Source organism: Anabrus simplex, chromosome 1 (genome assembly GCF_040414725.1).
Source record: "Anabrus simplex isolate iqAnaSimp1 chromosome 1, ASM4041472v1, whole genome shotgun sequence".
NCBI classification, from domain to species: domain Eukaryota; kingdom Metazoa; phylum Arthropoda; class Insecta; order Orthoptera; family Tettigoniidae; genus Anabrus; species Anabrus simplex.
The window spans coordinates 276,246,832-276,265,873 of NC_090265.1; the positions used below are offsets into that span (position 1 = coordinate 276,246,832).

Consider the following 19,042-nt stretch of genomic DNA (forward strand, 5'->3'; position numbering starts at 1 on the left):
ATCTTGTGTTAATTACTGCGTGCCAGTTGAGATTAGAGGCCACGTGAAAATGGAGGCTCAGTTACATGCACTCATCAATATGGTGTTGTAAAGGATTGAGGAGAAGGTGGAAGAAAATCAAAGGTTGATGAAGATGGCCAAAAGAGGACAGAAGGAAGCCAGAAAATGATGATTGAGAAGCTGGAAGAAGGCTATAAGGTGGAGGAATGCCAGAAGAGGATGTTAAAAGAGATAAAAGACGGCCGGAAGTAGATGGAAGAAGACCACCAAGAAGAAGACAGAAGATGGGAAGAAGATGATGAGGAGAAGACAAAAGATGGCCAGAAGAATATGGAAGATGGCAAGAAGACGACGACAAGGAGAAAACAAGAGATTGACAGAGAAAGATGGGAGACGGCCGAAGGAAGATTGAAAATCACCAGAATAAGTTGGAGGACATCAAGAAGAAGTCAGAAGACCACCAGGAGAAGAAAGAAGATGGTCAGAAGAAGATGGAAGATGGCCAGAATGAGGCAGAAGACGGCTAGAAGATGCTAGAACATAGCCGAAAGAAGACTGAAGATGATCAGAATAATGTGAAGGACGGTTAGAAAGTGACAGAAGGCCACCAAGAGAAGTTGGAAGATGGCCAGAAGAAGATGGAGGATGACGAGACAGAGAAGACAAGGATGGCTAGAAGAAGATTGGTGACGGATGGAGAAAGGTCTCCATGAGATGAAGCATGTTCCATAGATCATTGCTCTGTCCCGGAGACCTGCTAGTTCTGTTCCAGGAGGGAGGTTGAGTACGAAGTTTCCTGTCGAGTGATCACCATGGGGTTTAAAAGAAACTCTTGTTGTGATACCTGGATGGATACGCAGAAGGAAGGGGATTGTCACCTTCCCCTGGTCTCCCTGGCTTACCAGTCTGCAGTACATGAGGCTATTTTATTTACATCAGCGAGGACACCGTGCAAGAGAGAGAGTTGCGCCTTTCAGAGGGTTTAGGGTTTGACCGACTTGAAGACCATCCTGCCCCGACCGATGGATACTCCCTGGATATGACAAGGAGACCAGAGAATGTACACACCATTGTCCAGAAGAGTACAAGCACAGAGAGTGACCAAGTGAAGGTGCAGTAGACCAAACGAGTGGGCACCATTGGAAATCATGAGAATGACCTAGGATGGCTACATAACACCATAGGGAAGAGCTTGTCTCTTAAGCTCCAGAGGATGTTGAAAAACGTTACCACATTCTGAGGGGATTAAATGACGTCAGCTACCAAGTAGGACAGAGACCAAGATGCAAGATGAAGGTTATATATCTAGACCTATGGGTGCCATACCGAGGAACATCTGTGAAGAATATGGAAGACGGCGAGAAAGAGACAAACTGGAGAAGACAGGAGATGGTCAGAACAAGATAGAAGAAGTCGAGGAGGAGGCAGAAGACGGCCAGAAGATGCTGGAAAATGGCCGAGTGGACACCGTTGGAAGATGGCCTGAAAAAGAAACAATAAAATTATCAACCACGTACAAGAAATATTGTTGATTGTTGTTGTTTTTGTTGTTTGTTTGTTTGTTTGTTTGTTTGTTTGTTTGTTTGTTTGTTTGTTTGTTTGTTTGTTTGTTTGTTTGTTTGTTTGTTTGGGTGATCAGTCCATAGACTGGTTTGATGCAGCCTCCATGCCACCCTATCCTATGCTAACATTTTCATTTCTACGTAACTACTGCATCCTACATCTACACTAATCTGTTTGTCATATTCATACCTTGGACTACCCCTGCCATTTTTACCATCTACATTTCCCTCAAAAAGTAATTGAACAAGTACTGGCTGTTTTAAGATGAGTCTTATCATTCTATCCCTTCTTCTGGTCAGATGTAGCCAAATCATTCTCCTCTCACCAATCTGATTTAGTATCTCTTCATCAGAGGAAAATTTTTAATGTGTTATTTTAACTTACACCATTTTAGATCTGCATTGTTAACATTATAATGTACTGTTTTAAATTAAGACCACATTTTTTCTTAGAAATACCAATTTGAATAGACTCATATATAAACACAAACATATTATGTCAATAAGTCAAGACATACCAATTGTAGGCCTACTATGTTATTAGTGATTGTAATTTGCATGTAATGTCTTTTCTATTTATGAATTAAGGCTGAATATGACCCAATATAATAGGGTTGAAACTAGTCCTGATATGCAATAAATAATAATAATAATATCAAAATAACGGTATTGAATAGATGGACCTTCTCATCCTTGTTGAGTCTTTCTTAATTCGGTCCTTTAAGATCAGACATAAAATCAGGATTGCTTCATGTGTTTCTACAATTTTTCTAAAGCCAACTTGATCTCCCATCTCAGTTTCAACTTGTCTTTCCATTCTTCTGTAAATAATACGTGTGAAAATTTTGCAGGCGTTATATACTAAATTTATGGTGTGATAGTTTTCACACTTGTCAGCACCTGATTGCTGTCTTCTCCTGTATCATACACACCAAATGGAATAACCTCGCCATGCTGGTTTCTCCTAAGGTGGTCAGTAATTCTGATTGTATGTCCAGGTGCCTTGTTTCTATATAGGTGTTTTTTTTTTTTTTTTTTTTTTTTTACAATTGACTTTGTGTTGCACCGACACTGGTGGATCTTATGGTGATGATGGGACAGGAAAGGGCTGAGAGTGGGAAGGATGCATCCATGGCCTTAATTAAGGTACAGCTCCAGCATTTGCCTGGTGTGAAAATGGGAAACAATGGAAAACCATCTTCAGGGCTGCCAAAATTGAGGTTCAAACCCACTATCTCCCAAATGCAGACTCACAGTTGCATGCCCCTAACTGCATGCCTATTCAGGTCTCTAAAAGCTCTGTCGAATTCTGACCTCAAAATTGGGTCTCCCATTTCATCAGTATCAACAGCCTCGTCTTGTTCCAGAACCTTATAATTAATTCTTTCCCTTGATAAAATTGTTTAATATTTACCTACCATCTTTCTGCCTTGTCTTCTTTCCCTGGAAGTGGTTTTTCCTCTTAGCTCTTAATATTCATACACATAGTTTTCCTTTCTCCAAAGGTTTCCTAGATTTTCCTGTATGCAGCATCTACCTTTCCTACATGCATACAACCTTCAACATTCTTGCACTTTTCTTGCAGCCATTCTTCCTTAGCTGACCTTCACTTTCAATCTACTTCATTTTTTAATCACTTGTATTCTTTTCCATCCTCCTCATATTTTGCATTCTTACATTTTCATCATTCATCAATCAGGTCTCATATCTTGCGAGTTATCCACTGATTCTTATGTGATCTTACCTGTCTTACTAACTTTTCTTCAGCAGCCCCACTGTTCTCATTCTTCACAACTGTTCATTCTTCATCTCTTGTTTCCTTCAGTCCTTTTATTTAGTTTGTGCAACATGCTCCTTGAAACAATTCCTCACACTCTTTTCTTCCAACTTATCTAGCTCCCATGATCTTGCATTCCTTTCTTACGTTCTTTAATTTCTTCAACTTCTGATGACATTTCATGACCACCAAATTGTGGTTAGAGTCGATGTCTGCTCCTGGGACCGGGTGAGTTGGCCGTGTGGTTAGGAGCGCACAGCTGTGAGCTCGGATCCGGGAGTTAGTGGGTTCGAACCCCGCTGTCGGCAGCCCTGAAGATGGTTTTCTGTGGTTTCCCGTTTTCACACTAGGCAAATGCTGGGGCTGTACCTTAATTAAGGCCACGGCCGCTTCCTTCCCATCCCTAGGCCTTTCCTGTTGTATCGTCGCCATAAGACCTATCTGTGTTGGTGCTACTTCTGAATCTCTGTCTAATCATAATGAAGTTTATTTCATACCTTCATTGTCTCCAGGTCTTGCCTAAGAATACAGCTGTCGTTTGTGGTGTTTGAACCAAGTAGTAGCAATGACTAAATTATGGTCAGTGCAGAATTCAACTAGCCAACTTTCTTTTTCATTCCTTCGTCCTAGTCTGAATTCTGCTGTGGTATTACCTTCTCTTCCTTGTCCTACCACTGCATTCCAGTCTCTCATCACAATAACATTCTCGTTGTTGTATTAAATCTTCTATCTCTTCATATCCTTTCAATTTCTTCATCTGCTGAATTAGTAGGCATATATTGTGGTGGGCATTGGCTTGGTGTCTATCTTGACAGCAATAATTCTTTCACTATACTGATCATGGTCATAGTAGCTTACCCACTGCCCTATTTTCTTATTCAGTACACTACCCAGCATTTTGAAATTTACTTTTGTGGCAAGTGGTGTGATAGGTGATCTTAACTAATTTTTGGTTTTGCAAGCTGTCCACTTCATGGCCGTATCGATGAGTTTAATCAACAAATTAATCTAAAAAGCCACCTAACCGATACTTTATTTCTTTTGCCTTTGGCAAACTTAAAAATACATTAACAAACACAGTACATGTTTCGACCACTTAGTGGTCATCTTCAGCTGTATATAAAAAAATCTTAGATGATAACATTTAAAAGCAAGCACATTGGATCTTAAAACTATATCCCATGGGAATCCAAAAACTATTGTTCTAGATGCTTTAAATGAATTGGAAGATGGGGGGGTAAGGAGATTTATGTGAATGATACTTAAATTACAGTATCGTTTACAATTGTGTTTAAAAAACTTAAATGATGAAAAACATATTTAAAATATTTAAAAGCGTCTATGGTAAAATTCTTTTTGATAAAATTAGGCGGCGTTTGTAATAATCTTCAGGCATTTGTGAGAAAATAATAACTTAATTAAAATTCGCGTCTGTGGTGCTGTTAAACACTTCGTTTTTAATAAACATACTTTAAAATATTCTAAAGTGTCTATGGTAAGGCACTTATTCAAAAACACTTGTGCTTGAATGAAAGTTTATGTCAGATGCACCAGTCTTCACGTATTTATTGTTTATATTTAATAACTTCCTTGAGTGATATTCTTGTGGTTAAAAGGCCGTGTTGACTGTTTAACTTCCGAGAATTGCTCTTCGGAATGTGTTAAAAGAAATTGTGTTAGTCGTTTAACTTGTTAAAACCCTGTGGTGGCTTGTGTTATACAAAATGGCGATCTGATTCGGGCAGCTTGCCTCGCGATCTTATCTGGCAAATGTTTAATCCGCGTTGCCTTGGAGAACTGCCTTCGTGCACGACCTAGGTGAATGATAAAATTATAAAATATGTTTTATTCACGCCACCTAATTTTATCAAAAAGAATTTTACCATAGACGCTTTTAAATATTTTAAATATGTTTTTCATTATTTCATCACCTAGATCGTGCACGAAGGCAGTTCTCTAAGGCAACGCGGATTAAACATTTGCCAGATAAGATCGCGAGGCAAGCTGCCCGAATCAGATCGCCATTTTGTATAACACAAGCCACCACAGGGTTTTAACAAGTTAAACGACTAACATAATTTCTTTTATCACATTCCGAAGAGCAATTCTCGGAAGTTAAACAGTCAACACGGCTTTTTAACCACAAGAATATCACTCAAGGAAGTTATTAAATATAAACAATAAATACCTGAAGACTGGTGCATCTGACATAAACTTTCATTCAAGCACAAGTGTTTTTGAATAAGTGCCTTACCATAGACACTTTAGAATATTTTAAAGTATGTTTATTAAAAACAAAGTGTTTAACAGTACCACAGACGCGAATTTTAATTAAGTTATTATTTTCTCACAAATGCCTGAAGATTATTACAAACACGAACTTTTTATTCACGCCACCTAATTTTATCAAAAAGAATTTTACCATAGACGCTTTTAAATATTTTAAATATGTTTTTCGTCATTTAAGTTTTTTAAACACAATTGTAAACGATACTGTAATTTAAGTATCATTCACATAAATCTCCTTACCCCCCCATCTTCCAATTCATTTAAAGCATCTAGAACAATAGTTTTTGGATTCCCATGGGATATAGTTTTAAGATCCAATGTGCTTGCTTTTAAATGTTATCATCTAAGATTTTTTTATATACAGCTGAAGATGACCACTAAGTGGTCGAAACATGTACTGTGTTTGTTAATGTATTTTTAAGTTTGCCAAAGGCAAAAGAAATAAAGTATCGATTAGGTGGCTTTTTAGATTAATTTGTTAATTTTTGGTTGTCGAACATGAATCTGTGGTACGTTTCAACATATGATATCACAATTTTTCACAGTTGGTACTCCAAAATAAGAGCTATATTTCATATGATAATGAAAAGTACTCAAAAAATTATAAGTTTGGAAATATTTACAAAGAAAAATAATGATATTTTGTAAACCGTCCACAACCTATGTATTCCCCTTTTTTAAATTTTTTTAAAATTTTTATTATTATTATTATTATTATTATTTTTTTTTTTTTTGCGAGTGTGGGTCAAATATACAGTCATAGATATAAGTGTCCAGCCAGGATCTCTTGTTTCATGTAAATGCTGATTTCTGTGTGCAGCAAAGTGTGAGCAAATACTTCCCGAAGAAGGCAATTTATATGTAAAACAGCACCAGAAAATGCTCTTAACAGGGAAAATTGTAGACAGCTTATTGCAAACAGTCCTAGGTATCGCTTTGGAATGGCCGCTTGGCTGCCCAGCATCTGACTGCTACATGTTAGCCATCTCTTTTCAAACACCAGCAGTGCGGGGCTGAGTGGATCAGATGGTTAAGGCGCTGGCCTTCTGGCCCCAACTTGGCAGGTTCGATCCTGGCTCAGTCCGGTGGTATTTGAAGGTGCTCAAATACGTCAGCCTCGTGTCGGTAAATGAAAATGTACAGCTCCTGCGGGACTAAATTCTGGCACCTCGGCATCTCCAAAAACCGTAAAAGAGTAGTTGGTGGGACGTAAAACAAATAACATTATTATAACACCAACAGTAGTCAGTCATCATTGGTACATCCCACCCTCCCTGGTATCTTCCTTCTTCCTGCCTATACTACACCCCAACTCTTTCACATGATCCAACATTGTTTTCGCTATTATTTCAAAGTGTTCATCCTTTATATCATTATTTAGTCCGGATCCATGGCTAAATGGTTAGCGTGCTGGCCTTTGGCCACAGGGGTCCTGGGTTTGATTCCCGGTAAGGTCGGGAATTTTAACCATCAATGGTTAATTTCACTGGCACGAGGGCTGGGTGTATGTGTTGTCTTCATCATTATTTCATCTTCATCACGATGCGCAGGTCGCCTATGGGAGTCAAATCAAAAGACCTGTGCCTGGCGAGCCGAACATGTCCTCGGACACTCCCGGCACTAAAAGCCATACGCCATTTCATTTTCATCATTATTTAAATGTTTCATCTGGTGTTGTATGCTGAATGCAGTATTTCCCTCCTTCCTTCCCTTTATAATCTCAACCAGTATTTTATTACCTTTGTAGCTGTATCTGCTTGTATACTTACAACTTCATACAGTATTCTAATTCCGCTATTAGCTGTACATTCTGTAGACTGTAGTATCCACAAAGACATGCACAAAATTCTGTCAGTTGGTACACTTGTTTATTTCATCTTAATTTCACATAAACATACACATAACCTAATCAACTTTTGTCACAAACAAAATACACATACCAAAAAAATGCCATCTTTAACAAATGCCTATCACTAAGCCACATGGGGATCGCAACCTTAAAACAATTGACTGCTGACTAGTATGTCTGCTTAAACACATCTCGAGGTTGCAAGTACAATTCCTGCTAAACCATAACTCCAACTAAGCATCAACTTGTCTATACCATCAAGACCACCTCTTTATACAGAGTGAACAAAAAATGCAGCACGTGGAGGTCGGCATGTGGTTCCTCGTCGAAATTCATGACAAAAGTTTATCTTACATTACATGTTTATCTTGCAAAACATAGTCCCAACAATAGGTTTGATAGAAATGCGAGTTAAGAAACAAGGCTGTGGGAACGTTGTAACGGCGTGCAGCGTGGCCAACACAGGTTGTATGAACTCGGCGCTCTGTCGGAGCAGTCTCATTACCTCAGTGAGACAAGTTATGCCATAAATACCGGTTGTGCGGACGCGCCTATTTTTTTTTTTTTCAGTTAATGTATCAAATTGTATCCAGTGTACATCTCCACTATGCAATACACTATGTTCTGTCTTATCATTACAGTTGCCTTTATTAAAACATTCAAACTTAACATGAACTTCTTACAGACTTAAACGACCACTTTGTTTCGTCCATGGCACAAATGAAGCCAATACGTAGAACATAATAGTGGATACAGTAACATCGTCTCTATCCAATGCGGTACAAGGAAACACAATACAATACAGTAGGTAGGCTATGCTGGATTATTGCCCATTATGCTACACACAATAATTCCATAGTATACATGGGACGTCCAGTCTTATCTTCACAGAGCCTGTATGTACACTTACGAGCAACATTCACTTCACAGCAGATGTTCAAAGTGACTAAGCTGCATTTGTAAACACTTCGCCACTCGCTGGAGCATACTTTGCTGGACTCTACGCAACACGTCTGCATCTACCATTGCCGGTGTAGCATGCACACGAGCTATTACGTCTTGTACATCGATGGGTGGAGTACTATAAAGATGTTCCTTTAAGTGCCCCCACAAATAAAAATCTACTGTATTAAGGTCTGGGGAACATGGAGGCCAGAACATTGGACCTCCACGACCAATCCATTTCCCTGGAAACACTTCATTTAACCAGTTACTGTAACCCATTAGGGTTATACATACAAAATAATAATAATAATAATAATAATAATAATAATAATAATAATAATAATAATAATTGTGCTAAGGCAAGATCCCAATATATCGACAGCACCAAGTAATTTCCAAAACGGTAGGTTATAGTATTCACGCCATCCTGTTATGCCAATTTGAGAATAGAGGCCGTGGTAATAAAGATTTCCTACTATCAAGACAATAGCATTCAAGAGGAATTAGCACATAGTGCAGTGGAAATTGTGCGTAAGAACATTAGAAAGAAAAAAAACGGGAGTATCAAGTGAAATTAGGGACATGACGGGTGAAGAATAGATAAGAAAGCATAATAAACTTTTGGAGACAGATATATTGAAATAAACAAACCAAACCTCTTACAAATTTTCACAAAAAGTAGAATATACAAATGTGGTCCTTTCCTAACCAGTTATACAAAAATTCGAATCGTTATACAAAATAAAATATCAAAGGGAAAGAGAGCAAATGAGGAAGAACAAAGCAGGAATGGAAAGGAACAAGCAAGGAAAACGAAAAATATGCCTATCTTATGAGAAACCAAGAATAGCAAGAAATATAAGGAAAAAGATATACACATTTACAAGCTCAGAATACAACAGCAAGAAATCTTTGAAGTAAAGTCCAAATATATAAATCAGAACTGCATCAGTTACCATAAGTTACTACACAAATAGACACCAAGTAAAATTATTATGCAAGCCGAAATGATAAGACAGAACATACTGTAGTGTATTGCATAGTGGAGATGTACACTGGATACAATTTGATACATTAACTGAAAAAAAAAAAAAAAATAGGCGCGTCCGCACAACCGGCATTTATGGCATAACTTGTCTCACTGAGGTAATGAGACTGCTCCGGCAGAGCGCCGAGTTCATTCAACCGGTGCTTGGCCACGCTGCACGCCGTTACAGCGTTCCCACAGCCTTGTTTCTTAACTCGCATTTCTATCAAACCTATTGTTGGGACTACGTTTTGCAAGATAAACATGTAATGTAAGATAAACTTTTGTCATGAATTTCGACGAGGAACCACATGCCGACCTCCACATGCTGCATTTTTTGTTCACTCTGTATAAAGAGGTGGTCTTGATGGTATAGACAAGTTGATGCTTAGTTGGAGTTACGGTTTAGCAGGAATTATACTTGCAACCTCGAGATGTGTTTAAGCAGACATACTAGTCAGCAGTCAATTGTTTTAAGGTTGCGAAACCTTTACTGTGTTGTTACTCATATGTTAAATAAAGCTGTTCCAAGACAGTCACTTTCAAAGTTAACCAACTACAAACACCAATGGCGAAGCACTGTTTACGTATGAGCGTGTGTAGGACTCGCGGAGTTCCAAATACAGCACACGCACAGCTCGAAAGAGAGTTGTAACTAAGTTCTTCAATGGAAACTTTAAATAGTTTAAAAGTGAGTGGAATCTTGGCCTGGAAATGCCATGCTTCCTATCAGAATTTCAAAGAAAAATGGTTCCTGGTGCGACTTGAAGTTTTACAGAAAATAAATTAACAGTTTGTCATACCTCATCATGAAATACGTAGTACTGCCCCAAAATGGAGACTCCTGGGCACATGTCCCTTAGGACGGAGACGACGTTTGGTGTTCCTCCCTCCATACAGGCTAAAATCCATCTCAAAATATCCAGAGAAAGGCCAGGTTTTTATATGGTAGAGTAGAGGGGAAATAATGAGGAGAAATACGTCTGGAAGATTCCAGATGTTACGGGAGCATGCGCAACAAACCAAATGGTGTCGTATGATGTCAGCAGGCAAGAAGGTAGTCAGTAGATAGGAGATCGTAGAGATGGATAGAGCAGAGTTCGTGCAAAGAATGTGATGTCCAAATAAATATTCACTGAAGTGTGTAAGTCCCAGTTGCAGAGAAAATACTGTGTATATCAAGATGAGGGTGAGTCCAAATTAGTACTAGTAAAAAGGTTATGTGCATGGCGAATTTCATCGCAGTAGATGCTGGTGAAGTGACGAGTCCGTTACATTACGCACAGTCATTCCAAAGTGTGGCGGTGCACCATCGTGCTGAAATCATAGCTGTCGCCAAACACCAAGTGGAACGTTTTCTAAAGCGTCAGGCAAAGTATTGCCCAGAAACATACGATAGTGGGGCGCATTCAACTTGTCTGGCAAAAGGTAAGGGCCTAAAAGCACTCATCCCACGATTCCAGCCCACAGGTTTATGCCAAAGCGTGTCTGAAAGCCACGTTCACGGGTGACATGTGGGTTGTGGTCAGACCAATAATGGCTGTTGTGATGGTTGAAAATACCTTCCCAAGTGAAGCTACATTCGTCACTTCATATCAAATTCTTTATAAAATATTCGTTATCTTCAACTTGTTCAAATACCACTCACAGAACTGTACTCATTAAATGCGGTCTTCTGGCCATTGGTTTTGAGTTAACGTGCAATGGTATGGATGCATTTTTTCATTGTGCAACACGTCAACAACCAATGTTTGAGATACCTGGAACTGCCTTGCAATATCACACTTGTACTTCGCTGAGGTGATTGGTGAATGGCTTCAAGAATGTCATCCTCTGTTTGTGGAGTATGTCTAGCCCTTGGATGACTTCTGTCCACTACTTGTGGACGAAGATTACCGGTTTCCTGCAGGCGTTGCTCAAGGCGACTAAAGACATTCTTATCGGGATGGCGCCTTTGAGGGTACTGTGCTGCATACTCATTAGCAGCAGCAGAAGCTTGGTTATCGGATGCACCCAACACTAAAAGCATATCGACGTACTCGCTGTTTGTGTACTCCATCAGGAAGCACACATGCACCTTGTGGTTATAAACTAAGGTTGGACCACTCTGCACATGTACACATGTACGTATCATCGGCTGAGCCTCCTTCATAGTCAATCAACACTCACCAACAAAAAGCTTCTCAGTGACACATCAGATAACTTCCACTTCATACAACACAACTTTTAACAACACGCTGGATCCAATGCACACCGGCACGAACATGGCGTGCCACTACGGCTCCTCTTCATAAACAGAAAAAGAAGATGCCTCGTCCCAGCTATGACGCTCTGACTCTGTAGTAATGTATTTTTAATCCCTCCACTGCGGATTATACCATAAGCAACTCCATTCTATTTCACCAGGCCAGCAGCACTAAACAATAACTTCGTCCCGAAGTCCTTCATGTTTTCATTTACGGAATAATATCAATTTAAAGTCTCACTAGCATCTCACACTGATGTTTGCACATAGTATTCAAAGCTACATGAAGTTGACAGAACTAAAAAGCGAAAGACTCTAATCCGCAACATATTCCCAGAAGTACAATTACCAACAATTAACTGCCGTCATTGTTGCCATTCAAATGCACTGTGTACTCAGTGAAACCCAATGAGACTCCGTCTGACCATGCCGACCAAATTCACCGTACTTATTTAGCCATATTCATGAACCCAGGACTTCAGCCAGACAACTTCCAATATGACTATGCCTATAGAACCTCATTCGACATTTTTGAAAAAACAGTGGAATATTTTTCCCTGCCCCCTTTAGTTATAAACTAAGGTTGGACCACTCTGTAAGGTTGGACCACTCTGCATATTACTGATGTGTTAATGCTGCAGTCATCAACCAACGACTAAAACAACGGGACACACTAGATGCCAGGCATTTTATATCCTTTTTCACCAAGCTGCTCTCTTGTAAATATGTATATAAGCTTGTAATTTCTCAACTGTTCAATTGGATATTGTATATTTACTGTATAGTAACCTGTCAACCTGTGTCATGAACATTGATGCCAGATACTTTATACCCTTTCTCCCCTAACTGTTTAAATGTAAATATATGTATAAACTTTATAATTTCCTATAACTTTCTAATGAGTAGCGTCAATTATTCTTCGGACCACCACTGCTGGACTCTGCTAAAATACCCAGCGATTTTACGCATTGGTGCCGACTACTGTGTCTATAAACTTATGTTGTTTAACTGTAACTTTCCCATTGTAATGTATCTTAATGTTTACAATTTATTTACTAATCAGGTACCTGATTTATGCCTTGAGGAGGTACTATGACTGATGACGCCCTCAATGAAGGGCGAAACATGTCTCAAATGGATTTAATAATAAATTCCTAAGTGTTTAAAAATTTATAATGTATTGAATAGGTGACACAATAAACCCTTTAGCATCCTACATTCAGTATCTTCAATACGGATTAACAATGATATTTATCACCTGCAATGCGTATCAATTGTTACAAAGTTCTGATAGCTGTAAGTCATTATATGGTAGCACTGGCATTTAGAAATTAATACAATTACAATAAAGAGAATTACTTAGGTTTATATAAATTGTTACTGCTTGGTTTCCGTTCATCACAGTTCAATATTTAATACATGAAAACCTACCTTGGAGATCTTCTAGGCAACTTCGAGAAACGCGTAAAAATCTCTCCAGTGGTTTTTGAATTACGGAATGTTCTTTCTGTGATTAGCACAGGATTTCTTCTGTTAAATATCACAGATACTATTATTGTTGCTCAGCTTTTAGCTGTTAAAGTTTTTGCACCGAGTGAATTGGCTGTGCGGTTAGGAGCGCACAGCTGTGAGCTGGAATTCGGTAGATAGTAGGTTCGAACCCCACTGTCGGCTGCTCTGAAGTTGGTTTTCCATGATTTCCCATTTTCACATTAGGCAAATGCTGGGGCTCTACCTCAGTTAGGGCCACGGCCACTTCCTTCCCACTCCTAGCCCATTCCTGTCCCATCATTGCCATAAGACCTATCTGTGTGGGTGCGACGTAAATCCAGTTGTAATAATAGTCTTTGTATGGCATCATTTTATTTGATTGTTTCCTAGAAATTGTTACTGTTCAGTTTCCTTTCTAAATTCATCAGTTCAATATGTAATACTTGAAAACTTTCCCCAGGAGATTGTCTAGGCAATTTTGAAAACTGCATAAGAATATGTCCAGTGGTTCTCAAATTTTGGAACGCTCTTCCCATACCCAGTGCAAGATTTTTACTGCTAAAAATCATAGAAAAGTATTATTGTGGCTGAACTTAAGTGTATGGTCTCCCATACTTTTTTTTATAGCTATGCTCTACAATTCATACATATAAAATAAATTTTTTTTCTGTAGCAGATAGGAAATGATACCACCCGTGTATACTATATACTAGGAGATATTTTGAGAGTTGTTGCATTATTGTACAATCATGTTATTTTTGAAGCTCACGGATGATTGAGATGAAGCTTGAAACTTTGACAGTGTTGATGTGATGTTGAAGCACTCGAGGTAGGCAAGAGTCTGTAGTACTGCAGAACGTTCCCTTGCAAAGAGGCTGCATTCTATCATGAGGTAGAGAACCATTTGTCTTGATTTCTGCGGGCAGTCACCCGAACGGAGAAATAATTATATTCATTCTTTGGAGGTATGATCTAAAGCAGCCATGGTTTGTAAGGTATTACGCGAGGATGTAATTAGGCCCAAGAGATACAGAAAGTCTATTGTAGATGTGGGGAATGAATAGTTTAGTGTGAGAAGCATTCTACAAGTTAATGTTTGTTGCATTTGAAATTTTGGTATAATAGTATTCCAGTAATTTCCTGCATTTTGTCATTGGAATTGAACTATAGGAGTTAGTATCTAGATAACAGGCTGGAGTTTTGGTTAGATAGTCTGCTCTTCCATTCCCGCAAGTCCCACATGTCCTTTGACCCAATGAAAGGTGACTGAAGATATATTAGACGAAGGGTTTTCTTTCTGATTGCAACGGAAAGCAGATGCATTGTGCGTTTGTTTGCGATAGCAAGTACGGCTGCCTCGGAGTCTACATGGATAGCATAGGAGCGGTCACTTGTTGGGGTTTGTCCTGAATCCAATCCAAACTGCATGTAGTTCAGCTTGAAAGACTGCATTCCATGTATAGTCTTCATGCACCAATGTAAATTTCCTTTTAGTAGTTTCTTAACTACCAATCCTGCCCTAATATGATTATCAGTTTTGGAGCCATCTGTATATATTATTAAATCTGCTTGTCATGTTGTGTTCATGATGTATGTGATCGTCTTTCAGTTTGATTCTTGTTGTTTTAATGTGAATTTCCATCCTTTTTTCTTCTGAGATGACGTACTGTTTGTAGACATCTATGTCAGTTTACACTTCCAATAGCGTAAACCAATGAGGTGATTGCTTGGCTTCATTTTCTTTGAGTTGTTTTCCAGGAATCGTTACTGCTCAATTTTCTTTCATTACAGTTCAATGTTTTATATACAGAAACCTTTCCTGGGAGATCCTGTACACAACAGCGAAAGCTGCTTAAAAATCTCTCTAGTGGTTTTTGAGTTACAGAAAGTTCTTCCCACACCTAGCACAGGATTTCTACTGTTAGGAAGAATAAAATCAATTATTGCAATAAACCTTTTAAAGATTTAGTTCCATGGAATTTTTTTTAGAACTTTTTATGCTCTAAAGTCCTTACCCATAGAGTTTGTAGATATCTTTAACTACTAAAACAACATAAGCTGAGAAAGTGTTTGTGTTCTGTCACTTTCTTTGAGTTGTTTTGCAGAGATTGTTTTACTGCCCTGTTTCCTTTCATCACAGTCCTATATTTAATACATGAAACCCTTTCCAAGAAGATACTGTACGTAACAGCAAAAAGCACATAAAAATCTGTTCATCGGTTGTTGGGTTATAACCGGATACTTGTACGTATATAAATACATGCAGACAGATGTTGAGTTTTATATAATGTAGAGGGATATCAGTCCTGTAGTTTTCAAAAGCTCATTTGCATCCATTACCTTTTTCTCCATTCTGATTATCATCTGATGTTAAAATTGGAGAATATGCACTGATAGCAATATCTCACTGGTCGTTATTGAGCTTGTGGTGGAGTATCATGTGACTTTCTCTCTCTTATTCTGGAAAAGAGTTACTTAAGATGATTAATATATTTGTTCTTTATTAAAAATCTAATCGAGGTTTGATGTTTGTATCCATCAGAATTGAAAAGTCTGCTGTAGCAAAGTGAACTTTGAGTTACTACTGAGTTTCAACCTCATATGGTGAACCCCCTGGCTGTCCAATGGGATAGTCACTCTGCTGACCATGTTTAGGGCACCTTTTCTAGTTCCCTCCCTATTCAGGGTGAGCAGAGTGCATCCTAAGTAGGGCTGCTCATTGACAAGTGCAGCACACAAAATGCTCTACAGCCTGCCCTGAAGCAAAATGACGATCACACACTTGCTGTCTATGTGCCTGTATTTAACCAAGAACTCCCAGACAACACAATACTGACCCCGTTTGTTGTAGTACTTCGTGTGCATTAGGATCTTTTGGAAGACACCTCTGTGCAAAATCTGTAACTTGGAAATGTTAGCAGACTACAAAGATACAGTCCCTGACAGACCAAAGTACGATCCATTGACATAAAATCTATGATGACTGGATACTTTAGACAAGGACATAATAGATGCGAAAATTATAGTTGCATTAGTATTGTCATTAAGGGTGCATGTAAGCTTCTTGTTATTTAGCAGTTCATTTTGTTTGTGCTTCTTCCGGCTGCGTACAGTACAGTTTGTCCATCGTTCTTTAGCAAGAGATCTGGTCTCACTAGACCTTTATATACCACAGGAAAACATAGGTCGATTCTGGTTTAGGACTTCACTTTAACTCTGTCAACAGCCCCTTATAAGGTGTTACCAGCCAGGTTTATTTATTTAGCTTATGGTACAAGTGAAGCCGTGCAAAAATTGAGTAACATATGAAAGCAACAGATAGTTTACAAAACAGAATAAATATAAAAAGTCAAGGTAAAACATAAAGTAGAAATTGAGAGAGATATGTACAATACAGAAAAATAGAGAGAAAAAAATACAAAAATAATGTAAAATATAAGTAAATACATAAATTAACAAATGGAAAATGAAAACTAAACTGGGATTTCCAGTTGTTGCAGCCACTGAGCAGCCGTTGTTGGAGATGTCAGGATATCATCGATAGTTCTGTGGAAGGCTCTATGTGGGCATCTGAAGGTGTTGTGTCGCATTGTCTGGAATTCTTCACCTCAGTCACAGTTTAGAGATGCACGCAGGCCCCAAGAATGCATCGCAGAGCCGCTTCTTCCATGCCCAGTGCGCACTCTGTTTAGTGGGGTCAATACACTCCACGGGAAATGAAATCCACGCAGGGGCTACGTAGGGTCAAAGATCGATCTCCATTTGTCGGGGGCCTTAGCAGTCCATTCTTCATTCCAAGTTCACAGTCCACAGTGGTTTTCTTTCATCTGTTTTTGAGCCAACAGCAGGGGAGGGTGTTTGGATTTCAGTCGGGTTGAAGCGATTCTTTGGATGTCTTCAAATCAAATCAAAGCAAAATCTCTTTATTTGCAAATGAGGTGTTTACCTCGGTGGCAAATGGTACACTAAAATACATTATTGTCAAGCACTAAATATTAAATTAACAAGAGAAGACAATTTTCCTATAATACAGTATTATACAATTTACGCTAACAATGTTTTCTATTAAACACACAGCTCATCCTTAATAAATTTATATTGTTTACAAAATTCTACTTATAATATCTCCTGTACTACTTACAATGAATTGGAAGTGATTTATTGGCCTGTATTTTACTTGCTTCTCGGACGAGATTGTTCATGTGGCATAGATCTGGAGGAATGATGTTGCTAAGGGCTGGAAGCCAGTGCAGTAGGGCAGTTTTGATGACACCGCTGATACTCCGCATTATCTGATTCAGGACAGTGTCGATTTTCTTGGTGTATTCAGTATTCAGCTGTTGTATAAACCAGACTGAAGGCAGAAGTTCGTAAAGTTGCCACTGTGGATCTCCGTGTGCTGCCAGGTAGCTTAGATAAGATGTTGTTTCTTGTTCTTAGTTTGGCTGCAAGGTTGAAGAAATGTGTACTGTAAGACAGTGTCCGGTCCAGTGTTACACTGAGATATTTTGGGTTTGGGTTGTAAGGTAAAATGCTGTCATGGCGAGTCACTTTCAAGGTGGTATGAGCCAGTATGTTACTCAGATGAAAGCAAGATGTTTCTGTTTTTGTTGTGCTTGGTGTAAGATGCCACTTTTGAAAGAAATTTGTCAGTAAGCAGAGATCTTTCATTAGCGTGTCCTTACGGCTGCGGAATATTGTGTTGCGTGGCTATGCAAATATCATCGGCATAGGCAAATTGTCTTGATACTGTTTCTGGGATGTTTGCCAGATAAACACTGAATAACAAAGGGGCTAATATGGAAACTTGCGGGAGTCCATTATTCAGTCTTCTTGGTTTGCTTGGGGTATTGTTCATGACCACTTGAATTGTTCTATCTGAAAGCATGCAATTGATTAGATCTGTAGTGTTTTTACACTGGAAGGTTTTCAAGAGTTTATACATTAACCCATCCCTCCATACAGTGTCAAAAGCAGCAGTGAAATTTATGAACACCACACCGGTCTTTAGCTCCTTAACAAATCCAGCTTCGATAAATGTCGTCAGAGCAAGTACTTGGTCTTTGCAACTTCGTTCTGGTCTAAAGCCAGCTTGTTCTGTGAAGAGGATCTTGAAGATAGCTGGAGTGATTCTATTATAGATCAGCCTTTCCAGTAGCTTGTAGGTGGAGTTTATTAATGCTATGGGTCTATAGCTTTCGGGAGCATTGGGTGGTTTTCCAGCTTTCAAGAAAGCAATGATCTTTGATCTTTTGAACTCTGGTGGCAGTTTTCCTGTGCGTTGGATGGATGAAAAGAAGTCAGCAAGCAATTTCCAAGCGTTTTTTTTTTTTTTTTTTTTTTTTTTTACCACAGTGAACGAGGAACTCATTATGGATGTCTGGTGCCTTCCCCATTTTGCAGCTTTGAAGCTATTGTGACTTTATCTGCAGTGAATGGTGATGCTAGCTCCAGTATACAGGAGTATGATTTTCTTAATTTTTGCAGGTCTCTTCCGGTTGCTTTCGGGTGTGCTATGTTTGATTTAGTCCTGGACATCTGATTGATTTGGACTGCTATTCTGTCCGGTCTGACTTCTTGAGGTGCTTGTGGTTTGTGGGAATGGCCTCGTAGTTTCTTTAGAAGGCTCCAGGCGTTTTTACTTGAATGCTTAAAGTCTAGTTCCTCAACCATTTTAGTCCATCTTTCCCTTCTGTCCTTATCCAGACTGCTAATGAGATCATCTGCAACTTCTGTCTGACCACTCTGTAGAAACTCTTCATACAGAAGCTCACTAGTGTCGCTCCATGTTGAAATTTCCGATGATGAATGCTGGATGTGAGGTGGTTGGCAGGAATTCATCAGGCCATGATGCATT

The 19,042-nt window shown here is 38.9% G+C and overlaps 1 protein-coding gene across 2 annotated transcripts in view; it reads left to right on the forward strand.

The window, feature by feature from the left end:
• LOC136886934 (1-phosphatidylinositol 4,5-bisphosphate phosphodiesterase gamma-1-like) overlaps positions 1-19,042 on the forward strand; it is a 737,826-nt gene that overhangs the window by 101,684 nt on the left and 617,100 nt on the right. The window lies entirely within an intron of this gene.